Genomic DNA, 6,143 nt, shown 5'->3' with positions numbered 1-6,143 from the left:
AAGAAGACCATCTGAAGATGGAGATAGAGATTGGCGTGATGCAGGCAAGGAACGAGCCAGTATCACTGGGAGTCATCAGAAGCTCGAGGAGGCAAGGAAGGCTGCTTCCCTTGAGCCTTCAGGGGTAGGGCCCCTGCTGACACCCTGATATTGGACTTCTGGCCTCCAGAACTGTGCAAGAATAAATTGCCGTTGTTTTAAGCCACTCGATTTGTGGCAATTTGTTATGGCAGCCCTAGGAAACTAATACGACTAGCTTCAACATTTAAACTATTTTTAGTAAAATGTTCACCACTTTATACTGCCTCAGATCACCCCACAGTGGCAAGTGGTTGAGTGACCTATAGGACACATGTGACCTCATCATATACCGTCCTCCACGGTTATCACCTAAAATTCAGTGGTCACAAACAGTAGCCAGGCAGGAGACATACTGGGTGAGTAGAGCCTGGGATAAGCAATAGCCAGTGAGTGGTGGAGACTCTGATGAGCTGGAGATGGAATGTCCGGTCTAAATGGACCAGTAGTTACTCAGCTCCAACAGCTTATTGCCAAATCTCATTTTCCAAGAAAAAATAGTAAATCTGATCTTTACGTGAAATCTAATTTTGTTATTATTTTGGCAACTGCGGTGGCCTGCAAAACATGGCCACAAATTCCTCCCATCCCTCTATGCACACCCTTTGCTGCTCCTCTCATCAGAGGGGGAGTCTATTCCTCCACCCTCCCCACCCCCCGATTCTGGCCAGGCCTGTGTCTTGTGTTGACCAGTCAGATACAGTGGGAGTGACATTTACAACATTGAGCAAGACCACAAGAGTCCTCGTGACTTTGGCTTTTGCCACCGTGGAATGCTCTGTCATGATGTAAAGGAGTCCAGGACAGCCTGAAGGAAGGGGAGCTCCCACACGGAGAGAGGCCACGTGGTCAGAGAGAAGCAAAGTCATCCCACCCATTCCAGCCATCCCAGCTGAGGCCTCAGACGTGGGAGTGAGGCCATTTAGGACCAACTAACCGAACCATCCACTGAATGCAGACGCCTAAGTGCACCTAGGTGAGACCAATGGAAGAACCACCGGGGTAAACCACAGAATTGTGAGGAAAAGTAAATCATTGTTGTTTTCAGCCACTAAGTTGGGATGATCTGTTACACAGCAATAGATAACAGGCAGAAATTGTTAAAGTGCCATACCAACCAAACACCTCATGTCACAGTTAGTGACCTCTTCAATGTGAAGCCCTGGAGGACAGGAATCACATTTTATTGATCTTGGTATCCCTGTGCCTAACATTGCCTGGTCCTTGCTCCATAATAAATCCTCTGTGAACAAATAAATATGGCTATATGACAGACTCCTACCTCAGCTGCAGCATCCATGAGGCATGTCATACACGCCTGTTTGATCCCAACAGAGACTAACACTTTTCCCTGCAGTTCTTCAGTCCTCATCAAAGAAATGTTTGTTAAATGATGAATTAGTAGTGCAAATTGCATAACAGAATGGAATTTTGGATGGCTAATGAACAATTAAGCCAATAAGAATTTTGGTGACAGCGTGTTACGTCTTGAAAGAGCAAGAGAAGGTCACCCTGACCAACAAGACCTCAGAGAAACAATGGGGAGTCTGGATGGTGGCAGGATGTGGAGGGTAGCCAGATCCACCAGAATTGGGAAACTCCAAAACCAGGCGAGACTATGGTCAGCCACCAACAGAGTGCTAAAGTTAGGAAGTGTTAGAATTTTCAGGATGGAGCAAATAATAGAAAATGGAATTGAAATAATCTCCTCTGCCTTGGAAAAACCTTTCATTTTCTCCATCATCACTCCTGTTAGGAGTAATAAAGTATTTCAACACCTGTTGAATCTAAGTGCTACAGGTTAGGCTGCACAGCCAGGGTGTGGGCTGTCCAGGTACCAAGGCCCACTTTCTTTCTCTTTCCTTTGCCACCACGGGGACAAGGAATGAAGAAGACTTCTCCTTGAGGCTGAGCAACATCCTTAAAGAACCTAAAGAATAAAGGAGAAAGGGATTCAGTGGGGCTCAAAACAAGTTCTGCCCCTCATCTCCACATACAACCAGCCCGTGGATCCCTTCCACATGCCCCGTTTCAGCAGGAGACTAGGGGCTGAAGCTTGGACATCCTGTATTTTATCTAACAACCTGTTCCTGTGGGAGGGTCCTGTGCACAATGCCATTTGTGACAAACCCCTGAAGTGTTAAGAACTGGGAGGGGTCTCAGACATTGTCTGGACAAGTCCAACCCCTGCATTTTACTGCTTGTCAAGTGGCCGACATCCAAACAGGAGCATGAATCCCAGGCCTTTGGTTAAAAGTTTGAAGTTCAGTCCCTGGGCTCTCTGGCTGCCTCATCTGAAGGCAGCCCTGGATGATTACTTTCGATCTGATTTTGGCTGTGGGATAAGGAATTGGCTGCAGTAACGTGGAAAATATTGCTGGACCTGGAGTTAGAAGATAGCCTTTAAATTCCGCTCTGTCCCTGGAGAGCCGTGTGACCCTAGACATTCCTTAGGCCCTCTGTGCCTCAGTTTCCTCATCTATGAAATGGGGAGGCAGTAATAGGAACGACTCCCCGGGATTGTTGGGAGAGGATTACGTGAGATGAGCTACGTAAAGGGCTTGACGAGGTGCTAGGAGCAGAATGAGGACTCCCGAAGTGTTATCTACTTCTGCTGCCGCTGTTCTGCAGTAAAGCACTTCCCTAAGACACATCACAAAAAAGGCAGCCATTGTTAGTCACCGCACAGGGAGGTACAGAGTTACAAATAGAAACACCTTCTCTGCTCTTTAGGACCTTGCAATCTAGCAGGGGAGGCAGGGAAAGCTCCCTAAAAATACAATTAACAAGGCAAATCTATGGTTACTAAGGGCCAAATGACTGATGATTCTGAGAAGGGGGAACCAGCCTGCAGGGTGTGTTCTGAGAAAATGCAGAGGATCTGGGATGTGAAGTTCACCAGGACCTGAGCAATGCTTTTTCTGATGTTTCTCCTCCTCCCGCTGCCCACCGCATGCTCCATCTTGTTACTGCTGCCCCCTGGTGTCGGTCACCTTCCTCGCACTCCTGGGTGAGAGCCCAGGACTGCTCACCCTGGGGCAGTGTGGGGGGGAGGGGCGCCACCTCCCCCAGGGCACAACGAAAAGGACTGGAAGCTCAGCCAGGTCCCAACAGGAAGGAAGAGGTCTCTCTTCTTCAGATTCTCCAGCTTGGACAAGGACACAAGCAGCAACTACATGTATGGAGGGAAAAGAAGAAACCAAGAATTACTATCCAGTGGAAGAAAGTGCTTGCAAAGTGACACATCCAAGTGGATGCAGGGTCTGAAAGCCGCAGATACAAGGGCTGTGCCTCTAAAAATCACAGAATCACAAAGCTTTAGAATGGACTGCTCTTCCTTCTACTACAGCTTCCACTTCACTCCCTTGCTGGCACCAAAATATAAATAGACTTGTGTTTTTCCTCATAACAAAAATTAAAATCTCAACTCTTTACAAGATTTGTGGTTAGGTATTTTGTAGAATGTCCCTCACTTTGGGTTTGTTTGGTGATTTCTCATGAACAGACTGAGGTTATGGGTTTTGGGAAAGAGTATCCCGGAAGTGATGTGTGCTTCTCAATGCATCAGATCAGTGATACCGGATATCAACATGAATTATTGCTGGTATGCTAACCTTGATCGCTTGGTTAAGGTGGTGTTTGCCTGGTTTCTCTACTGTCAAGTTGCCATTTTTCCCTTTCCATACTCTATTTGTTAGAAGCAAGTCGCTAAGTCCAGACCACATTCAAGGCGAGAGGAATTAAGTTCTATCTCGTAGAGAAAAGGGTATCAAAAATTTGAGGTTGAATTTTAAAACCTGCACAGTGGTAAGTATATTTTGGAGCAGATACTTTGAGGCTTTGCAAACATCCTGTTCTGCCTTAAAGTTTTATCTCCTGATTTTAGCATTCATTGACCGTCTCCCATAGCAATTATGACTATGATGGTCTGATGGTGATTTTCTGTTTCCCTCATTCCTTCTATATTTATTAATTGGAATTCTTGAATTGAAATTGAAATTGGAATTGAAATTTTTTCCTTCTCTCCCAGTGAGTTATATTCAATCATTATTTATATCACTATGGACATATATTTATTTTATTCTTCGAGTTATAATCTAATATTATCATTATTTATAATATTGCTCAAATTGTTTCAGCTTTGGCCACTGGGACATCTTTTGAGTTGGCTCCTGTATCCTTTCGATATGCCCTCCCCCCATTTTTTAGCACTTACTTTCCGGCAATGCAAGTTGCTCCAGGATTATCTTGTATTTGTCCTGCCCTAGTCTTAGAATTAGCCATTTTTCCAAGGAACCCTGGTTCCTTTTATTGAAGAATGGTATTTAGAAACCAACATGTGGATGCCAGGTGTGCTCATTGCTAATGGGGTGCCCCTTCTTTTAGATCCTTTTAGCAGATAAGGCTTGCAAATATATGCGTGTATCTTAACCCATATTTACACACCATATCTATATTTACCTCTGTGTCTATTTGAATGTGCATACAAACACATGTATGTACATTATACAGACATCTATGGATGATAGGTCTATATATAAAGATATCTATGTAAATTTATTACATATATTCTGTAATATATTACACATATTCCATAAAATTATGTATATATATGCAGATCTTCCTCGACTTACAATGAGGTTATATCCCAATAAACCCATCATAAGTTGACAATAACTCAAAAATGCATTTAATACACCTAACCTACTGAACATCCTAGCTTATCCTAGCCACCTCAAACACGCTCAGAGCACTTACATTAGCCTACACTTGGGCAAAATCATCTAACACAAAGCCTGTTTTATAATTAAGTGTTGAATATCTCATGTAATTTATTGAATACTGTACTGAAAGTGAAAAGCAGAATGGTTGTATGTGTACAGAATGGTTGTAAGTACACGGGTTGTTTACTCTCACGATCGTGTGGCTGCCTGGGAGCTGCAGCTCACTGCATCATAAGAGAGTATCGCACTGCATTATCACTTGCCTGGGAAAAGATCCAATTTCAAAATTCGAAGTATGGTTTCTACTGAATGTGTATCACTGTTGCACCATCATAAATTCGAAAAATGGTAAGTCAAACTACATAAGTCGGGGGCCGTGTGTATGTATATAAAATAAGCATGAGTTCATACTGTTATCTCTGACTCCACCCCGCTAGGGTTTATCCTAGCCTTCCTCTTCCCATACCAAAACAGCCACGCTCCTCTTTCTCTGACAGTGAGAAACCTACCTCCCATTAGCTACAATTTAACTACTTGTTTGTTATATGTACCAACTATAATGTTTATGTAGGTTCCTTTTGTCTTTTGCCTTACAGTATCCAGTCAAAACATTGTTTTCCAAAATTGTTTATTTTAGCTCCTTCCCCCCACCACCAACTTTTTCATATATATTTGTAATATAGTTAGATTCATATGTCTCATTCTGCATTCTACCTTGGGATTGAATGGAGTTTTTTTCTACTTGTATTTCTCTGTAGAGTTCTGTGGGCTTTGACAATGGCATGGAGTCATGTATTTACCACTGTGATACCACACAGAACTGTCCCATCACACTGAAAATTCCCATTTGTAGTCAACCTCTCTTTGTTCTCTAATCAGTTCCCTGGCAACCACTCATCTGTTTTCCATCACTATCATTTTGCCTTTTCCAGAATGTCAAGCCTGTGTCAGGAGCCCCAGTGCCCATGGTATTGTGAGTTTCCCCTGTATTACCATTTAACATTCTATCTGCACACTTCTCAGTTACTCTTCTAAGTTCCTGTGAAGCAGTATTTCCTAAACTGTCTCAAGCAGTGAGGCGTCACTAGAACGTGAGCTCCACAAGGACAGGGATGTGTCTGTGTCTTCACAGGTTTATCTTCAGTGTCTAGAACAGTGCCTGGATTAGAACAGGCACCAGTAAATATTTACTTTGTGAATATTCATATTTGTGGTACATACCCTCTCAGATGGCCCCATATGACCTTCACCTGCTGGTGTTCCCCCACTAAATCAGGGCTGGTAACCAACAGAGTACAATGGAGATGACATTGTGCAACTTCCAAGGCTAGGTTATAGTTT

This window comes from Equus asinus, chromosome 2 (assembly GCF_041296235.1).
Source record: "Equus asinus isolate D_3611 breed Donkey chromosome 2, EquAss-T2T_v2, whole genome shotgun sequence".
NCBI lineage: Eukaryota > Metazoa > Chordata > Mammalia > Perissodactyla > Equidae > Equus > Equus asinus.
The sequence above is the reverse complement of the archived record's forward strand: the minus strand, read 5'-3'. Positions refer to the sequence as shown.